This window comes from Moschus berezovskii, chromosome 18 (assembly GCF_049115385.1).
Source record: "Moschus berezovskii isolate FMDL1 chromosome 18, NW_MosBer_1.0, whole genome shotgun sequence".
Lineage (NCBI taxonomy): Eukaryota > Metazoa > Chordata > Mammalia > Artiodactyla > Moschidae > Moschus > Moschus berezovskii.
In genome coordinates, this window is record NC_142477.1 from 37979558 (window position 1) to 38000453 (window position 20896).

The 20896-nt window shown below is 41.0% G+C and overlaps 1 protein-coding gene and 1 long non-coding RNA gene across 2 annotated transcripts in view; one reads left to right on the forward strand and one right to left on the reverse strand.

The window, feature by feature from the left end:
* The window catches only part of PRLR (prolactin receptor), a 204533-nt gene that overhangs the window by 116001 nt on the left and 67636 nt on the right, over positions 1-20896 (reverse strand). The window lies entirely within an intron of this gene.
* Positions 1780-19107, forward strand: LOC129553324 (uncharacterized). The gene is made up of 3 exons (XR_016035233.1): positions 1780-2859; positions 17078-17283; positions 18865-19107. It is a non-coding gene; the product is annotated as an uncharacterized LOC129553324 (long non-coding RNA).

Consider the following 20896-nt stretch of genomic DNA (forward strand, 5'->3'; position numbering starts at 1 on the left):
TCCATACTGGAAAATCCAGCTGGCACAGAGGGTAATTTTTGCGAGTGACAGATTCTTTTCCTTGGAAGTCTTTAAACACTGTTGACCCTGGTTCTGCTCCAAAAGTCTTATGAGAAAGGGAAAGCCTGATGTTTGCCAGATAATACTTTCTAAAGCCAATTTTCCAAGGCTTTATAGCCCTTGAGCCACTGTGGTTAGCACCAAATCATGTTCTTCTGTGGATGAGATGAATGGTCACAATAAATGGCTGTCACTCAAACAGTGAGTCTTCTGTATAAAGAAAAATTCTGGGCATCTAATTCTAACACTGATCCAACCTTTTAAATTTTCCCAAAACAAAGACTTGTTAGTGACTGTGGTAAAATTTTTAAAAAGTTTCAGTTACAACTTAAATGCAGTACAAAATAAAATCTATCATAGCATCAGTGTTTCATAAACTTCAACCTCATTTGACATGTCTGGTAGATCACAAGAGATCTCAAATTCAAGCTTAGGCCCTCCATGCCCAAACCAACCAAAAATCTTAAATAGCCCACATTCACTGGCCACAACCTTGTCTTCAACCAAAGGAGTCTGTTGGCTTCTAGGTTCATTTTTTCTCCTACTTTCCTCCATGAATTGAGCAAGAGTACACAGGGTTTTTCCACTCAAAATAAGCAGGAATATGAAAGCAGCATAAAAATGAACTTCACTGGATGCCTGTCTTAAGAAACACTGTAAGAATACTAAGTATGTAATGATATATTCAACCTTTTGAGGAGATTCTTGATTGGGACTGAAGTTTCAGAAGACAACGCTTCTCATATCAAAGCTGCTCAAAGTTGAGAGGGATCTCAGAGGTGAGTGGTCCAGATGTAGTATACTCCAGATCTTGGAAAGGAGCCGAGAGAGGGGAGGGATCTACGCTAACACTGACTGGAGGACAGGACTCAGGCTCCACTTCTCTGTGCCTAGTTTGGGGTACACTGGGCCACTTCTATACCACTTCCAGTTTGACAGCTGGGAACTGACATGACTATTTTTAAGACTTACAGCCATGTGAAGGTGAAGAGGGGGCATGATATTAATTTCAGTGGACACCTTAAGTGGCCATGTTTATATTTCCTACCAGTGGGTCTTGTTGGATTAGACTTTCCTGTGCAACTAGGAGTCCCCTGGACTTATTTGCACTGCCCAGGCAGGAAAGCCCTGAGCCTTCTGGAAAGCCTGCCAGAGTAATGTGAAATGTGTTTTGCCCAAAGATGAGAACTCAACAGATCCAGACAAATACCACTTCCTAAGGAGGAGCCAGGATGTGAGACGAAGATGAAGTGAACTGTGCTTGAGGCCACAAAAGAGAAGGGCTTCTGTGAACATGAGTATGAGCTGAAGGAGTGAAGCTGTGCCTCCTTTTAGTTCTGTTCAAGGTTTCACTATCAGAGTGGAATTTGCAAGGCAAACGGTCAGAAACACGGTAAATGCAACCTGGGGATGTATTTGCCTACATGAAGCATAGGTATTCCTGAAATCTTACATGTACGTTGACCCCGATCTCCATTATAATGTCAACGCAGGTTTATATTAATTTCCTAATACTTTTCAAATACCAAAATTTCCGAATCTTAAATTACTTTTTATTGAAGAATAATTGCTTTACAGAATTTTGCTGTTTTCTGTCAATCGTCAATATGAATCAGTCATAGGTATACATATATCCCCTCCCTTTTGAAACTCCCTCCCATCTCCCTTCCCATCCCACCCCTCTAGGTTGATACAGAGCCCCTGTTTGAGTTTCCTGAGCCATACAGCAAATTCCCATTGGCTATATTTTAAATTTCTGGTTTCTTTGGCCCTCACATTCCTGAGAATTTCTTCATTGAGGCCTGAATCAAATATTTATTGCTTGCTGACTATGTAGAAGTACTACACTAGAACCATTGTGATAGAATTAAGTTAGGAATCAATTAAGTTAGGAGTTAAGATAGAAAACCCTCAAATGTCCGTAAATTAAATATTTATTTTTAATAAACCTGTAAGTCTAAGAGGAAATTACACGAACCCCAATGTTTATAGCAGTGCTATTTACAATAACCAGGACCCAGAAGCAACCTAAGTGTCCATCAGCAGAGGAATGGATAAAGAAGATGTGGTACATGTGCACAACGGAATATTACTCAGCCATAGAAAGAAGCGAAACAGGGTCATTTGCAGAGACCTGGATGGACCTAGGGAATGTTATACAGAATGCAATGTCAGAAAGAGAAAAGCAAATATTGCATATTAATGCATATATGTGGAGTCTAGAAAAGTGGTATAGATGATCTTATTTGCAAAGCAGAAATAGAGACACAGATGTAGAGAACATATATGGACACCAAGGGGAAAGGAGGATGGGAGAAATTGGGAGACAGGATTGACACATATACACCACTGATACTATGCGTAAACTAGATAACTAATGAGAACACACTGTGCAGCACAGGGAACTCTACCTGATGCGCTGTGGTGACCTAAATGGGAAGGAACTTCAAAAGGGAGGGGAATATATACATAGATATGGCTGATTCATCTTGCTGTACCATAGAAACTAATACAACATCAGAAAGCAGCCATACTACAATAAAAATTAATTTAAAAAAGAAAAAAAAAAGAAATTACAATGGAAATGAGATAATAGTTTAAACCGAAAATAATGGAAATATTTCATTCCAGGAGAAGCAATTAAAAGGCTGAACGATGGCTGTCCTTTCTGAACGAAAAAAAAAAAAAAAAAAAAAAGGCAGCATTAAGTAGCCCTGGGACTTTGGAGGATCGTTTTATTGATGCTGTGGCTACATCATGAATTGTATACACTGCAGATTTGACAACGTGATGCTACACGTTCCAATTTGACATTTCCTTTATTCACTTGCTATACAATGTTGATATAGGAGCTCAGTATTAGCCCACAAGTTTGTCCTTTGTTCATATCTTAGTAAGAGTACCAGTGAATAAGGATCTCACACCTCAAATCTTGGAAGGCAGGATCTTCATGAAGTGCTGGATGATTGCAGAGGCAGAGCAAGTTCTTTTTCTCAAGTGCTTAACTGAAAATCCCTCATATAATGATGAATAAGAAACCAATTCCAGTGGGTGGTGAGAAATCAATAATCGATTACAGGTCTCCTACCAAGGATGATTTTCTGCAGTAGTGTAGTAGCTAACTGGTACTAAGTTTTGTAGACTTTTCTTCCAAGAAGAAAAGCGAAGAACTGAATGACCCAAGGAACAGTGTGGATCCTTGTCAAACACAGATGGAGAGTATATCAGAGTTTCCACCTCACCATGTAGCTCTATTACCCATAATCTATGTAGAAAGATATTTTATTAGACAGTCAAGTTCTTCTTTTTTTTTTTTTTTTAGGTAATTAATTTATTTTTTATTGGAGGCAAATTATTTTACAATATTATATTGGTTGGTTTTGGCATACATTGATATGAATTTGCCCCAGGTTTACATAAGTTCCCCCTCCTGAACCCCCCTCCCACCTCCCTCCTCCCTTTATCCTCCCTCTGGGTCATCCCCGCATGCCAGCCCCGAGCATCCTATAACATGCATTGACCCTGAACTATTGATTCGTCTCACATATGACAACATACGTGTTTCAATGCCATTCTCCCAAATCATCCCACCCTCACCCTCTCCCATAGAGTCCCAAAGACTGTTCTATACATCTGTGTCTCTTTTGCTGTCTCGTATACAGGGTTATCATTTGCATCTTTCTAAATTCCATATATATGTGTTAGTATACTGTATTGGTGCTTTTCTTTCTGGCTTATTTCACTCTGTATAATAGGCTCCAGTTTCATCCACCTCATTAGAACTGATTCAAATGTATTCTTTTTAATGGCTGAATAATACTCCATTGTGTATATGTACCAAAGCTTTCTTATCCATTCGTCTGCAGATGGACATCTAGGTTGTTTCCATGTCCTGGCTATTATAAACAGTGCTGCAATGAACATTGGAGTACACGTGTCTCTTTCAATTCTGGTTTCCTCGGTGTGTATGCCCAGGAGTGCGATTGCTGGATCATATGGCAGTTCTATTTCCAATTTTTTGAGGAATCTCCACACTGTTCTCCATAGTGGCTGTACTAGTTTGCATTCCCACCAACAGTGTAAGAGGGTTCCTTTCTCTCCACATCCTCTCCAGCATTTATTGCATGTAGACTTTTGGATAGCAGCCATTCTGACTGGTGTGAAATGGTATCTCATTGTGCTTTTGATTTGCATCTCTCTGATGATGAGGGATGTTGAGCATTTTTTCATGTGTTTGTTTTAACAAGTGGTGCTGGGAAAACTGGTCAGCCACTTGTAAAAGAATGAAACTAGAACACTTCCTAACACCATACACCAAAATAAACTCAAAATGGATTAGAGAGCTAAATGTAAGACCAGAAACTATAAAACTCCTAGAGGAGAACGTAGGCAAAACACTCTCCGACATAAATCACAGCAGGATCCTCCATGACCCACCTCCCGGAATACTGGAAATAAAAGCAAAAATAAACAAATGGGACCTAATTAAAATCAAAAGCTTCTGCACAGCAAAGGAAACTATAAGTAAGGTGAAAAGACAGCCTTCAGAATGGGAGAAAATAATAGCAAATGAAGCAACTGATAAAGGATTAATCTCCAAATTATACAAGCAGCTCCTTCAGCTCAATTCCAGAAAAATAAATGACCCAATCAAAAAATGGGCCAAAGAACTAAACAGACATTTCTCCAAGTTCTTCTTTATTAGTTTATCACTAAGGCATAAAGACATTTCATGCTTAAAAGTATCTTGCTGTAATAATTAGGTCAATTTAAAAATATTAATTTCTGAACACCAGCTTCTCATTCCTAAGAATGGTCCAGGGAATCTCAAGACAATGACTTTGGAACAGCAGGTGTCCTAATGATAGAGTTTAATAATGAAGACCTGAATTCACGGTAGTGTGAATGGATCCCTACCAAGAGCATAACCACCAAGGAGCCAGTGAATAAGGGTACTGTACATCCCCCCATGACGTTAACACTATGTCTTGTTTGACAACTGCCGGCTTGGAGAACTGTGTGGTCTCTGAAACAATTTTGCCAATGACCTTTATGAGGCAACACTGTGGAAAATCTCTAATCAATTATGGATTTACCACTACCCACTAGAATTGGCTTCCAGCTTGTTTCTTACCCTAGACTCTGAATCATCACACAACTCTTGCACGTTATTTAGTACTCACAAGTCATCAGGTGATACTGAATGCTCTCTGCTTCTACACACTGTGCTCTCTCACGGTGGCCACTTGGTTTGCATAGTCAGCATTTCAGTTCTGTCGCTCAGTCGTGTCCGACTCTGTGACCCCATGGACTGCAGCATGCCAGGCTTCCTGTCCATTACCAAGGGCTGGAGCTTGCTCAAACTCATGTCCATTGAGTTGGTGATGTCATCCAACCATCTCATTCTCTGTCGCTCCCTTCTCCTCCTGCCTTCAATCTTTCCTAGCATCAGGGTCTTTTCCAATGAGTCAGCTTTTCGCATCAGGTGGCCAAAGTACTGGAGTTTCAGCTTCAGCATCAGTCCTTTCAATGAATATTCAGGACTAATTTCCTTTGGGATAGACTGGTTTGATCTCCTTGCAGTCCAAGGGACTCTCAAGAGTTTTCTCTAATACCACAGTTCAAAAGCATCAATTCTTCAGCGCTCAGCTTTCTTTATGGTCCAACTCTTCCATCCATACATGACTGCTGGAAAAACCATAGCCTTGACTATACGAACCTTTGTTGGCAAAGTGATTTCTCTGGTTTTTAATATGCTGCCTAGGTTGGTCATAGTTTATCTTCCAAGGAGCAAGCGTCTTTTAATTTCATGGCTGCAGTCACCATCTACAGTGCATTTAGCACTCCTAAATGCAAGTGGTCTGAGGCATGTGTCTGAATTCATCTATGGCATGAGTTTCCTGTTGCTACCTTTTGTTTTAGTCTGAAGCTTGGTCTCTATAATAGGGAGAGTGTCTCTTTCAGACGCTGCCCCTAGATTTCCTAAGACCTAGTGGGACAGAATATCACTAAGGAAAACTGATTGGGGAGGTTTATAAAATGCAAAATTTTGGCTCAGTAAAGAGGTTCTGTTGAGAACACACAGTTGTGATTCCGTAATTCACCATTTAAGAAATCACCCACAGTGAAGTGACAGGAGGGATGTGCTGCAATACGAGCAACAGTTTGCGTGCTATGAATTTAGCCTGAAAATTTGAATCTGAGGAAAATAACATGCTGGTGAGAACACGCTTCAAACATTATTAGAATTTCACTGTATGTGTCAGGTGAAGGGGTCTTCCTTAAAATGTCTTCCCTAGGGACCATCACAGTTTCTAAACAAGTCCCTGGTTCCATTCACTCCGGGAGATACTTTTTAGAGAAATTCCATTTTGATAAAATAAAGATTTAATGTTTCTGGTGTAAATACTCTCATCCACGTGTGTGTTTGGAAACACCATGGCTTTTTAAACCAGAGCAAAGATGTACTATTCAGTAAGTTCTGTCAATATCGAAAAATATTTTTCTTCCCTAACCATAGCCATCAAGTTGTTTAACAAGAGGGACTGGGGCAGCTGTGAGAAGCATGCTTCTAGAATAGCTAAAGCGAAGCTTCCTGCCCTGGGCTATCTGGACTGCTTTGAGGCTCTCTTGTCCTCTGACTTCCAGGATGAATTTGGCTCCAGGGAGACCTGGCAGGAGATGGAAGGAGGGAAGGCATGTGGCTGGGGTGGATGGGGCACTTCTTCCCCCTGTTGCGCTGCTGCAAGGTCACCTGGGGCTGACTGAAGGTCACTGCTTCCTTCTGCCCTTTAGCACTATTCTCATCCTGAAAACTCCATCTACTGTGATTCTGAACAGTCTCCTTGCACCACTGAGCTCTCCTAAAACTTCCCTGTTCCTACAGGGCCCCTGTCCTTGGGGACCACCCCACTGTCCCCTCAGTTCCCTCAGCAGCAAGAGGTGGATTCTCACACCAGGTGGATCCTGCTGGCTTCAACCCACAGTGGAGGCTGGTGTTTGCTTTAACAGATGGAAGCTCTTTCCTCTCCAGGGTGACAGACAGGATTTGATTTGTCCCGAGGAAAATGTTAATATTTTTATAGAAGCAGAAATGACTTCTGAATCAGGAATGGAGTCTATGAAAAATGTAACAATTTCACTGTTGCTTTACCTTTGTGGATAAGAAGAAAGTTTATGATACTTAGGCTGTGGGGTTTAGAATTTCTTTTCTCTTTCTTTGTTGGCTTAGGTGTTTTTTTTCCTTTCAATTTTAATGTATTTTAACTGAATTACAGTTGATTTATAATGTGTTAATTCCTGCTGTACAGCAAAGTGATTCAGTTATATATATATACACACACATTCTTTTTAAATATACTTTTCCTTTATGGTTTACCACAGGATATTGAATATAGTTCTCTGTGCTACCCAGCAGGATTTCATTGTTTATACATTCTACACATAAAAACTTACACCTGCTACCTCAACCTTTTACTCCATCTATTCCCTAACTCCTTTCCTCTTGGCAACCATAAGTCTGTTCTCTTATTTGTGAGTCTGCTTCTGTTTCATAGATAGGTTCACTTGTGTCATATTTTACATTCCACATATAAGTGATTATCATATGGTATTTGTCTTTCTCTTTCTGACTTACTTCACTTAGCATGATAATCCCTAGCTGCATCCATGTTGCTGCAAATGGCACTATTTTGTTCTTTTTTATGGCTGAGTAGTATTCCACTGCATAATAAAGGTACCACGTTTTCTTTATCCATTCATCTGTTGATGGATATTTAGGTTGCTTCCATGTCTTGGCTATTGTGAAGAGTACTGCCATGAACATAGGGGTGCATCTGGTTTTTTGAATTATAGTTCTGTCTGTATATAGGCCCAGGGATTGCTGGATCATATGGTAATTCTATTTGTAGTTTTCTGAGGAACCTCCATACTGCTTCCCACAGTGGCTGCACCAACTTACATTTGACTTGGCTGTTTTTGTTCATTGTTGCGATGGTTCTTAAAATGGTCTCAGAAAAATGAGCCTTGACAAAACTTGCCTAGTGGTGAAGCATGCCTTATTCCCACTCTTTGCCCACACACGTGTTGCCCTTTTTGTCCTTATCCTTCTCCTATCCCCTCCCTCCATCCCATCTGTGGTGTGTTTGTCAAGGTCTTGATCTCTAGGGACGTCCACATAGATGTTAGCTGATAAAATTCAGTATCTTCCAGGGCTGGGTTCATCTTTATGAGGGCCTCTTACAATCTAGAAATCCTTCACTGTGATGGTGGGGTGGCTGGCAGACAAAACACAATGATTATTTTAGCCACAGGGTCCATTCATCACCTGCCTTTTCTCTTGCTTAGCTTTGATGTGGTTCCCTAGGGAGAGTCATTCCAGCCAAGGAGAAACAGCCCAAGCAGGTCTGCTGGACCCTGCACGATGCAATTCTAAGGGATCTGGCAGAATCATTTAAGAACTCAAAGGGTAAAGTCCATGACCATTTATTTAAGGAAAAAAAATTGGAAAACAAAATGCAGAACCTTGCCTTCCTCAAAGGTCACTGCTAGCAAGTGTGACCTTCTAGTTCAGAAGTTAAATTGTTCCCAGTTTCTCTTTTATTTTTTGCAACTGAAACTTTTCTGCCTTTTACCTCTACAAAAAGACGTGTCACATTCAACTGAAAGACAGTTGTCACGTCAACTGATGTATCAGCAAATAAATAATGAACGAAATGGGAAAGAAAGAAATGATTGTTACTGTGCGTTCCTTTTAAGGGCAGTTTTTTGCTGTACTTTATTTCTTATGTTGATACATGCTGCTCTGGTTTTATTAATTATCCATGATGATTTGAATCCCACTCCCTCATTCACCCCATTTAACTTGTTCATTCCTGTTGATGGGTGTTTCCCTCATTTTTTTCTTACAGTGCTGTAGAGAACCTTCTCTAGCTCAAAGCCAGGCACAAATGCAGAGATGTGGCCATTTTGCCCCAACCACTGTCACTCTCTGACTTCCACATCCTTTTCCAGGGAGCCCTATTCCTCTACCCCATATTCAAGCCACTCTGTTTGGGCTCCATTTCTTTGCTCCTGTCTGACCAGGCTCTTGTTTCCACAACCTGTTTTGGGATTTGCCAACTTGACTTTACCCTTGGGAACTCCTCCAAGACAAGGCTTTTGTTTCTGCCTTCCAGCTTAAGACCGGAGAGAACAGGTAAGAGCCCCACCCTGAGCGCCACAAAGCCTGTGGGACTTGCCGTACCTGGACCAGGTCTTTCCTGTCCCTTGCCTGACTAGACTGCAAGCCCAGAGGTGCAAGAAGGGGCTTGGCTTAGTCAGATCCCTGACAGATGCTCAGCTCAGGCACAAGGCCTGGCACATGTGTAATCTCAAGGATGACTGTAAAGTTATTTTACGACTTAGTTATTTTCCATTACTTTTAGGTGTCAACTGCCTTGTAGAAATAATTAAGATTAAAGATAGATAAACAGATAGATCCGTCATAAGCCCAATATCTAGTGATTGATATAGAATACACATGTAGGTGCCTCAACCCAAGGGAGAATCTGTGAATCAGGGAGATTCTTGACCACTGAGCCACTGGGGAAGTTGCTATGTCATAGTATATACTTTTCATTCCTTTCTATGGCTGAATATTATCTCATTGTTTGGATCATTACATTTTGTTAACCCTTTTATCCACTGGTGGATATTTGAGTTGTTTTTCCCTTTTGGATACTGTGAATTGTGCTGCTATGAACATTCATGTACTAACATTTATGTGTCTGTTTTCAATTTTGGGGGTACATATTTAGTGGTGGAATTGCTGGATCATATAACTTTATGCTTAACTTTTTGAGGAAATACCAAATTCTTTCTGAAGTTGCTGCACCATTTTGTACATCCATCAGCAGAATATGAGGGTTCTATTCTCTCCACAGTCTCACCAACACTTGCTGCTGCTGCTGCTAAGTCACTTCAGTCGTCTGTGTGACCCCATAGACGGCAGCCCACCAGGCTCCCCCATCCCTGGGATTCTCCAGGCAAGAACGCTGGAGTGGGTTGCCATTTCCTTCTCCAATGCATGCAAGTGAAAAGTGAAAGTGAAGTCGCTCAGTCGCGTCCGACTCTTAGCGACCCCATGGACTGTAGCCCACCAGGCTCCTCCATCCATGGGATTTTCCAGGCAAGAGTACTGGAGTGGGGTGCCATTGCCTTCTCCCAACACTTGCTAGAACCTGTCATTTTGATCACAGCTATCCTAGTAAGTACAAAGTAGTATCATATTATGGTTCTGATTTATACCTCTCAAGCGAATAATAATGCTGAACATCTCTTAGTTTGTTTATGGGCCATCTGGATACCTTTTTTAGAAGAAATGCCTATTCAAATCTTTTCTTGTTTTTAAAATTGGGTTATTTGTCTTTGTATTGTTCTAAATTTAACCTTAAATTTTTTTTTTTTAAATTTTAAGACATAATTTTTAAAATTATGAACGTATGACAGCACATTTACAGGGGACTTGGAAAATACAGATCAAAGTTACATATAGTTCCACTGTGTATTATAATTATTTTTTAAGTAGATAAATTAAGATTTTTAGTTGGAGTTTCAATATCAAACTGCCACAAATTATTATGATAAATAGAAAAGCAGAAAGCTACAGTAGACCTGAAAAGGACTATGAACCAATTCAACATATTTAAGATTTATACAATTTTCACACAAGAGCAGGATACAAATCTTAATCAAGTTCTCATAGACTATAAACAAGGAGACACTGTAACATATCCAGGGACATAAAACAGGGCATAAAACAAAAAAAATTTCATGGTCTAAAAGTACAGAAATCATAAAGAGTCTGTTCTCTTATCACTATGGAATTATGGTAGAAATCAATATTAAAAGATATTTGAAAATAACCCACATATTTTCAAGTGTAATGTGACATTTTCCTAGAGAGATCTTTGACTTAGTTAGCCACTGAAGGCCTCAAGAAGGTTAAAAGACTGAAAAAATACAGAGGGTGATTGCAGAGAAGGAAGTATTTAAATAAGAAGTGAAAGGAAGGACTGATGCTAAAGCTGAAACTGCAATACTTTGGCCACCTCATGCGACGAGTTGACTCACTGGAAAAGACTCTGATGCTGGGAAAGGTTGGGGGCGGGAGGAGAAGGGGACGACAGAGAACAAGATGGCTGGATGGCATCACCAACTCTGTGGACATGAGTTTGAGTGAACTCCGGGAATTGGTGACGGATAGGGAGGCCTGGCGTTCTGTGATTCATGGGGTCGCGGAGAGTCAGACACGACTGAGCGACTGAACTGAACTGAACTGAACTGAAATGAAGTGTCAGTTGCCCAGTCATGTCTGACTCTTCATGACCCTGTGGACTGTAGCTCACTAGGCTCCTCTGTCCATGGAATTCTCCAGTCAAGAATACTGGAGTAGGCAGCCATTCCCTTCCCCAGGGGATCTTCGTGACCCAGGGATCGAACTCGAGTCTCCTGCATTGCAGGCAGATTCTTTACCATTTTAATGAGAAATTAATGTGAAGGATACTTTAAAAACTCCATGTATTTGGAAATTAAATGTCCACTTTTAAATGAGAAGTGTATCTAAGAAGCCTATGAAAATATGATAATTAGAAAATATTTGTAATAATAAAAATGAAAAGAGAATTTATCAGAATTTGTTGCATGCAGCTGAAGCTGCTCAATGCAGGTAAATACAATGTGGAATCTTGAATAAGGTATGAAAACAAATAATGGACTAGCATAAAATTTTGTGAAATTTGAACAAATCTGTACTTTAGTTAATAATACTGTATCACATGTTAATATCCTGGTTTTTTTTAAAAAAAAACATAATATTTCTTTATATTTTCAGAATTGGATTAGAAATTTTGTGCCTCATTCAAATTTTTTTTAAAAGATCACTACTTGCTAGACTTTCAGCAGTAATATTAGATGTAAACTTTTTTGAAACCAGATATTTGCTGCTCAGTTGCAAACTAAGCCTTCAGGAAAGATGATATGAAGGAACGTTTCTACACTAGATCTTCATCTTACCACCTGCCCTTAGAAACCAAATATGCTTGGCTCTTAACACACCATAGACACCAAGAGTCGGCCATCTGTGCCATCAGCTACAGTTTTCATGATTTACGGGGTTTGAAGATAGTTACGTGGCTTGTGAAGGAACTAGCTTGCAATCAGGATATACATTCTTAAAATCTGGTTGCCTGAACAAAATGCAAAATGTTCATTGTATGCTCCATAGAAAACAGCACAGGGAAGAGGTGGTTTAGTTTACTGATGTTAGTTGTTACAATGTCTAACTTTATTTACATAAATGCAAAGGAGCAGATGAATCCTAGCAAAGTTTGCTCTATAATGAAAGTTTCATTATCCCATTGAATTATATTATGACAGGAAAGTATGGTCTGTTGGAAAAGACTTTTGTCTATGAATACAGTAAAGCCACATTTTAACAATGTACCAAATCTTCTTAGAAATATCATATTTAAAGAAACAAGTTATATTTATGAAAACATTACCAATCACTGTTAATATACTGGTTAAGTAAAAATGAAATAAAAAGTGCAAATATAATCTAGCCCTGAAAATTCTAATTGTGTGAATAAACATCTCACTGAAAGTTTGAGACAGCACTTCTTAAAGTGTGTCCATCCTGGCTAAAGCTTCCATCAGTGACGAACCGTTCCTTAACAAGGATGTCATAAGAATTCCTGGGACCTTTCCAATGACCTTTCAGTCCTTCTTAGCTTAACACTGGTTGCTGGCTTTCACTGTTCTCTGGACAAAGACCTCGGGGCTCTGCTCATCTGTGAACTCTGCTCCTTGCAGCACTGTTTCTCCCAGTCAGCCCCGGCCCACCTCACACCACGCAGGCTGGTCTCAAAAATCTCTCCTCTGTCCACAGGGATTGTTTTTCCTTCCCCTTGGTACCCATGCTACCCACTCAGCATTTATAGAGCACAGTAAGGGAGCTGCAGAGGTTTGCTGAGAAAATGACAGGTTATACTTGCCATGCTAAACCTTGCTTCCTGATTTGGCTCATAAGTTCATCCTGCCGTTAAAGTTTCACGTGTGTCACGATGTGGCCCATCCCTCAATATTTACTTCTCTGTGGAGCTTCAGCCATGAGACAGTCTTTTACTGATTGCTAGTTACAGGCCAGGTAAATAGAATAGACGTGATAATAGTAGAGATATGGGCCTTGCTCGCATAGAGCTTCCAGCCCAAATGAACAGATGAAGAACCATCTATCATTGCAAGTGCTTAGGGAGCACTGGGGGCCACACTGACTTCATATGGCACTCATCTGTGCTTCTCATTTGGACATTCATTGCACATCTGTGCAATAGAGTTAATACTGTTACTGCACAGTTAATTTTTAAAAGAAAGTATGTATCTCCTACCTCTTTCATTCAAGACTGAAGGTGTTTCTGACAGCGGCGGCATACAGTGGGTATTTAAGAACATGTCATTGATTACCATGTCTTTGGGCAAAAGCACTGAGAAGCATATTCAGTTACATCCTAAAACATTTAATTCTTGAGGTTCCATAAATATGACAATTTGTCCTAATATTTGTACTGGTATATGTAGTTGAAGGTCCAATGACCAGCCAGCTAACGTCTGTTGACAATTTTTACATTGGAATGCCACTGGCCAAGAGTGATCTCTTTAGGGACTGGGATTTATCAAAGTCATGATTAATAATTCTGGTATTAACTAGTCAGGCATTTGGTGGTGTCGTTTAGTCGCTCAGTTGTGTCTGACTCTTTGTGACTCCATGCACTGCAGCACACCAGGCTGGCCTGTCTTTCACTATCTCCTGGAGTTTACTCAAACTCATCTCCAATGAGTTGATGGTGTCATTCAACCATTGCATTCTCTGTCGTTCTCTTTTCCTCCTGCCCTCAATATTTTCCAGTAGCAAGGTCTCTTCCAGTGAGTCAGCTCTTCGCATCAGGTGGCCAATGTATTGGAACTTCAGTTTCAGCATCAGCCCTTCCAATGAATATTCAGGGTTGATCTCCTTTAGAATTGACTAGTTTGATCTTCTTACTGTCCAAGGGACTCTCAAGAGTCTTCTCCAGCACCACAATTTGAAAGCATCAATTCTTTGGCAATCAGCCTTCTCTACGGTCCAACTCTCACATTCATACATGACTACCGGAAAAACCATAGCTTTGACTAGACGGGCCTTTGTTGGCAAAGTGATGTCTTTGCTTTTTAATACACTCTCTAGGTTGGTCATAGCTTTTCTTCCAAGGAGCAAGTCTTTTAACATCATGGCTGCAGTCACTGTCTGCTGCCAAGAAAACAGTCTGTCACTGTTTACATTTTTTTTGTCTCTATTTGCCATGAAGTGATGGGACCGGACACCATGATCTTCATTTTTTGAATACTGAGTTCAAGCCAGACTTTTCACTCTCCTCTTTTACCTTCATCAAGAGGCTTTTTTGTTCCTCTTTACGTTCTGCCATTAGGGTGGTATCATCTGCATATCCGAGTCAGGCATTAAGTCTACCTATTAGTTTAATACAAGTCAAGTTGGTCTAATACAAGGGTGAGATATACCTTCCAGGTGGCGAAGTAACAGCAAGAAGGATGATTTGGCACACTTAATTTTAGTAAGGTTGTGGGGGAGAGATGCTGTGTGCTTATATTAATTTTGAATTGCTTAATGGAACCATTAAATTCAGAAACATTTCTAAGCAGAAAATTTCTTAATGGGTATCTCTATGCCTAAAAGCAAGAGATTCTGTTCAGACTATATTATTTTTCTAAAAGAGAATCCTTCCCTCTCTCTTAACATTTAATACTACCAATCTACAATATTCAGTTTTCATAACATCAGAACTCATTTATAGATTAAGTGCAATTCTCTGTGAAGTAAGGAACAAAATGGAGGCTAAAATAACTTGACCTGGCAACTTTCTTTTTTTATGATTAAGGGGAATAGATCCGAAAAGCTTCCTAAGTGGGAAAGGCTCTTAGGAGGGAGCGAGCACCATGGCAACTCCAGGTTCTGTGTGCGCAAGACCTTGGCTCTGATGCTGTCTCCCCCTGCCCACACTCACTGAAGCGTTTCTGTAGGTTCTTCTTTCTGGATCTCTTCCATGGAGTCCTGACAGCTGTTTTAAGGTCTTCAAGTCTTGTCAGGCTGAGTTAACAAGTGATCACACGTGGTTGAGGTGGGGGCACACCGAGGATGTCACACGGCATCCGACCCACATTCACTGAATGTTTTCATGATATATTTTCTACCTTGGAGAGCATTACGTGCTGGTTCACAGTCCCATGCCAACAGGCTTTGTGGGCATTCTTTACACAGAGTATGTAGAATCTTCCAGACAAATAAAACTTTTGTGAACCAAAATCTGCCAGGTTTAACCATCATCTGTTTACATGCTCGGTCAAATAAAGAACTCAGTGAAGTAAGCCACAGCAAAAGACAAATACTGCATGATATATCACTTACATGTTGTGTTAAAAAAATACAACAAACTAGTGAATATAACAAAAAAGAAGCAGACTCACAGATATAGAGAAAAAACTAGTGTTTACCAGTGGGGAGAAGGGAGGAGCAGGGGCAGTATAGCGATAGGGGAGTAAGAGGTACAAACTATTAGGTACAAGACAAACTACAAGGGTAGCACAAAGAGATCAGACCAGTCTATCCTAAAGGAAATCAACCCTGAATATTCATTGGAAGGAGTGATGCTGAAGCTGAAGCTCAATACTCTGGCCACTTGATGTGAAGAACTGACTCATTGGAAAAGACCCTGACGCTGGGAAAGGTTGAAGGCCAAAGGAGAGGTGGAGGGCAGAGGATGAAATGGTTGGATGGCATCACCAACTCAAAGGACATGAATTTGAACAAACTCCAGGAGATAGTGAAGGACGGAGGAACCTGGCATGCTGCAGTCCATGGGGTCTCAAGGACTCAGACATGACTTAGCAATTGAACAACAAGAAGAAGGACATATTGTACAACACAGGGAATATAACCAATATTTTATAATAACTGTAAATGGAGTATAACCTTTAAAAATTGTGACTCACGATATTGTACATCTGTAACATATAATATTGTACATCAGCTATACTCCAATTAAAAATAAGAAAACAAATAAAAACCAAGAACAAACAGACAAAAAGAACAAACAATAATTGTTGACCTAAAGAAACCGATTCTGCCTAAGGCAGTAAGTTAGCTGGCCCCAAACAATGCCTTCTTCAAGTGAAATGTTACTATGGCCAGAAATACTTTTTCCATCTGTGAATTAAATGATTGCATGTTCTATACAGTAGATAGATTTCCACGCAGACAGATTTTAGCAGTCATAAACAATGAAAGAAATGATGAAAGAAAAGAACAAAGCAATCACGAGAAACAACTTTCATCTTCATTTGATTCTCACTCGCGTTTCATCCCCACTCAAAATTCGAGGATAGGAAGGAATCGACAAGTTGGAAGAGTCTGAGGAGATGCACACATGTGGAAAAATGTTGTCATCTTACATAATCACTGAACTGTGATTCAGGAGCACCCGAATGAAGCATAATAGTTCTCAGCATTTTGTAATAATGTTGGTTTTATAGACAACCTAAGGAGAAAGAAACCAATTTATAATGGTCATTCTAGGCACCATCCTGATTCTGAAGAGACTCTCTGGAGTTGTCTGTGGTCTTCCTGTCATATTTACTGGGAGTGTGAAAAATAAGCTCATCCTATGATATGTGATGGAGAAGGAAATGGCAACCCACTCCAGTGTTCTTGCCTGGAGAATCCCAGGGACGGGGGAGCCTGATGGGCTGCCGTCTATGGGGTCACACAGAGTCGGACACGACTGAAGTGACTTAGCAGTAGTAGTAGTATGATATGTGATGGGTCATTTAAAGTTAGGAGAGAGCTGCCTTAATTCACAGAGAAACGATGTAACTCTCAGGACTGGAAAACATTTTGCTCAACAGCAGACCTCTGCTCTTTCCCCAGGGATCGATTTCATTTGGATAAAACGAGCCAGCAGAATCTCAAGAGCTGCCTGACACGACCTGAGAGGGACGTTTGAAATCTTTCTCCTCTTCCTTTCACTAGCTGCCAGTCTAATAAAGTGATGACAGCGTGAGAAATTCAAAGGACCCAAAGGAGGAATGAACGGCTCCTGGACCTCAACAAGCCCTCTCAGTGCAAAACACGAGGTAATCATCAAGATAAGAAATTAAACCCTTTTTCCTGTTTTTCTCCTCTTTTCCCCTGGTGATGTAGGTACTCTTAGGATAAGAAAAAAATTTAGGGTAGATATAATTAAGCTGTCAACCAGATGTTACTGTACTTTCAACATGGGAGCAGATGAACAATCTGGATGAAGCCTTGATTTTTATTTCTCTTGGGGAACCACGGAGCCAAAATACAGCCACAGGAAGCAGTGGAAATCCCAGGGACTTGGCTACACTTCCATTCTCTTTGGGCTCCACTACTTAAAAAAAAAAGTCACTGGACTCTGTTTTTTCCATTGCTTCATGGGACTCAGCTGTCATTCCCTCCACCTACAGGATTCATCACTCCTGAATGGGCCCCTAAAATGTTCATTTTTACCAAAGACACAGCCATGTTTAACTTCTCCTTTTCACGATATCACAAATCAAAAAAAGGATACAAGTTTTTGTTGTAAGCTGATACCATGTTGTTTAAATTCTTTCATGGACTTAAGAAATAATAATGATTACTCCTTGTCTAACAAGCACTACGGAGAAGGCAATGGCAAGCCACTCCAGTACTCTTGCCTAGAAAATCCCATGGATGGAGGAGCCTGGTAGGCTGCAGTCCATGGGGTCGCTACAAGTCAGACATGACTGAGCGACTTCACTTTCACTTTTCACTTTCACACATTGGAGAAGGAAATGGCAACCCACTCCAGTGTTCTTGCCTGGAGAATCCCAGGGACGGGGGAGCCTGATGGGCTGCCATCTATGGGGTCACACAGAGTCGGACACGACTGAAGTAACAGCAGCAGCAGCAACAAGCACTAACTTTACTGCATGCTCACTAAGTACCTGGCACAGTTCTCATGTTTTAGGTACGTTCACTGACTTTAGGCTCACAGTGGGAGTGGAAGGCAAGTGTTAAACTTTTCACCTTACAGCTGCAGGAGTGAGGGCATAAGTCAAGGTAGTCCATCCAGGTTCATAGAGTATAATGAGGGCAAAGGCAGGGTTTGAACCCTTATGGGCTCTGCTTCCATAGTCCAAGCCCTCACCCACACTGGGCACTGACTTTTGTGATCTGATGGCCTTCGAGAGAGTATTTTTAAATTACCCTGCGAACTTCTGAGCCTTCCTGTTTCTCAGACTTTCCAGGCATGAAACGGTTCATATGAGAAAGTGAATTATTTACTTTGTGGAATACAGGGACCATAAACCCACCTTTATTGCTCATCCACTTAAAAACATCATACAACTATTCTCTTTATAATTAGCAACAACCTGGGCTTCCCAAGTGGTGCTAGTGGTAAAGAACCCACCTGCTAATGCAGGAGACATAATGGACGTGGGTTCGATCTGGGGGTTGGGAAGATCCCCTGGAGGAGGGCATTGCAACCCACTCCAGTATTCTTGACTGGAGAATTCCATGGACAGAGGAGCCTGGTGGGCTACAGTCCATGGGGTTGCAAAAAACAGGACATGACTGAAGTGACTTAGCGTAAGTAAATCTCTAGTCTAATCTCCCGGACTGGAAAATCATCCCGCTTCAGCCTCCGCTTCTCGTGTCTCCTCCTTCAGCCACTGAGTCAACACATGAAGCAGCAAGAATGGCACCAACCTGCAGTGTCTGTGCACCGAGGACAGCTCCGATTGCTAGAAAAACCCAGGTCTCCTACAGTCTCCTTCCACTGGTGCTACTTTTCACATTTGAAACAGAGAAGAATGCCTCTTCTTCCTCTTCTGTGTGAGCATTTTAAAGAGCAGACAGCCACCCCCTGCCTCTGGGGCTTCCTCTTCTATCAGAAAACAAAATCTCAATTTTTTCCCTCACATTTCTCTGGTTCACCAATCTGCTTCCTTGTTGCCTCCTACTGGACACATGATGAGTTGCCAATGCCCCTAGTCGAAGGTTCATCACAGAATTAGCTACAGGGATCTCAGTGTGTCCCAGTTTTAAGCCTTGGGTCCTACATTAAAGCTGGCAGGTCTATGGCATGCCTTCCACGGCCAGAAAGTGTGGCCTGATCCCAGACCCTGTGTCTCTCTCCCATGGAGCTCATCACATTTGCTTCATTTAGGCCAAGAGTCTTCAGGACACAGAAAAAACTTAAGACTCCTAACCCTTAGACTCCATGCATTTTCCCTTTCATTTTACACACGGAAAAGGACTATGAGCTCAAATGAAATCCTGGCCCTCAGTTAGTCTATTTGTGGTTAACTAGACACACAAGTGGGCATGTGACCGTTTCATTTGAGAGAGCCTGGTACTGACTGGAGTGTTGAAATCTCAGGGTTATAGACTGATAAGTCTCTGAGAAAAACAAAACAAGTATGCTATTTGGAGGAACCTACAATCTGCTTTTACCAAGTCATTCATTCAGAGTTACATAAGAGTTTTCAAAATATTTTTTCCCACCTGAAAGAAGGCAATCCAAGAAAACTTGAATTTATTCTCAGAGAAAAAGTCACTCTGCAGTATGTTAAGCTAATGTCAAACAACCATCTCTTACAGTCTGAATTCTCAGGCATCAAGGGCTTGGCCTTTTCTTGTTCCTTTACTTACATAATCTTGTTCTTTCAGATTCCAGGCAAGATGGAAAAGAAGTTCTGATGACGGTTGACTGATTCAAAGCTTACTTCTCAGAAGAGTATTTGCTTTTAAGAGAGGCACCCTTAAATGCTCAGATGGAAAAAAATAGTAGAACCTGGTGGACTAGAATCAATTAGACATGGACTTGGGGGCCATCACACCACAGAGCCCTTACCCACAAGGGTCTACCTGTAAGGTCAACCCTGCCTTCACATGACCTCCCTCCTTTCCTCACAGGACATGGTTATCCTTGGCTAAAGCAGGGACACACTGAGGCTGTAGGTGAGATGGGGTGCTGGAGCTCTAAGCACTTTGGACATATTTATTCAATCTTCCAAATAACACAAGTATCTGTGAGGCACCTGTGGGGTAAGTCACCCAACTATAATTGCTCAGTTTAGCACAGTGCTACGCACACAGTAAATGCTCAGCCATACAATTGCCACTATGAGTTCAGAATGATAATATTTTGGTATGTGTTAAGCCAAGGTCCACTTTTGTATTTTATCAACAAAGGAAAGTTTTGTTTTTTGCATGAAAAAGTTCAAGGGACTGCTTGAAGGACTTTAGAGAAACAACTGTTACGTAAGTCATTATAAAGTTCCCTTGGCTTTCAGATCCCCTTGGACAGGAAGCAAACTGACCTATGAGCCATGAGTCTTACTCTCTAGACTTGAACTTCCTTTTATTTCAGATATCTCATCCACGTACTGAGAAAAGACAAAATGAGTTCCCACATCCCTTCCAACCAAAATTCCAGGATATGTTCGTTTCACGGTGACTATAGTAACCAAGGAATCTCCTGAGGGCTTACCATTGTTTAGAATTATCTTGACCTATGAATGAAGTTCTCTTTAGGTACTCCCCAAATCAGGCCAGACTACTGCAGTTCCTTCTAAGGTAGCGTGATTTTATTCTCCCAACACAGTCCAGGTGACTCAAGTGGTAAAGAATCCACCTGCCAATGCAGGAGATGCAGGAGACATGGGTTTGATCCCTGGGTCAGGAAGGTACCCTGGA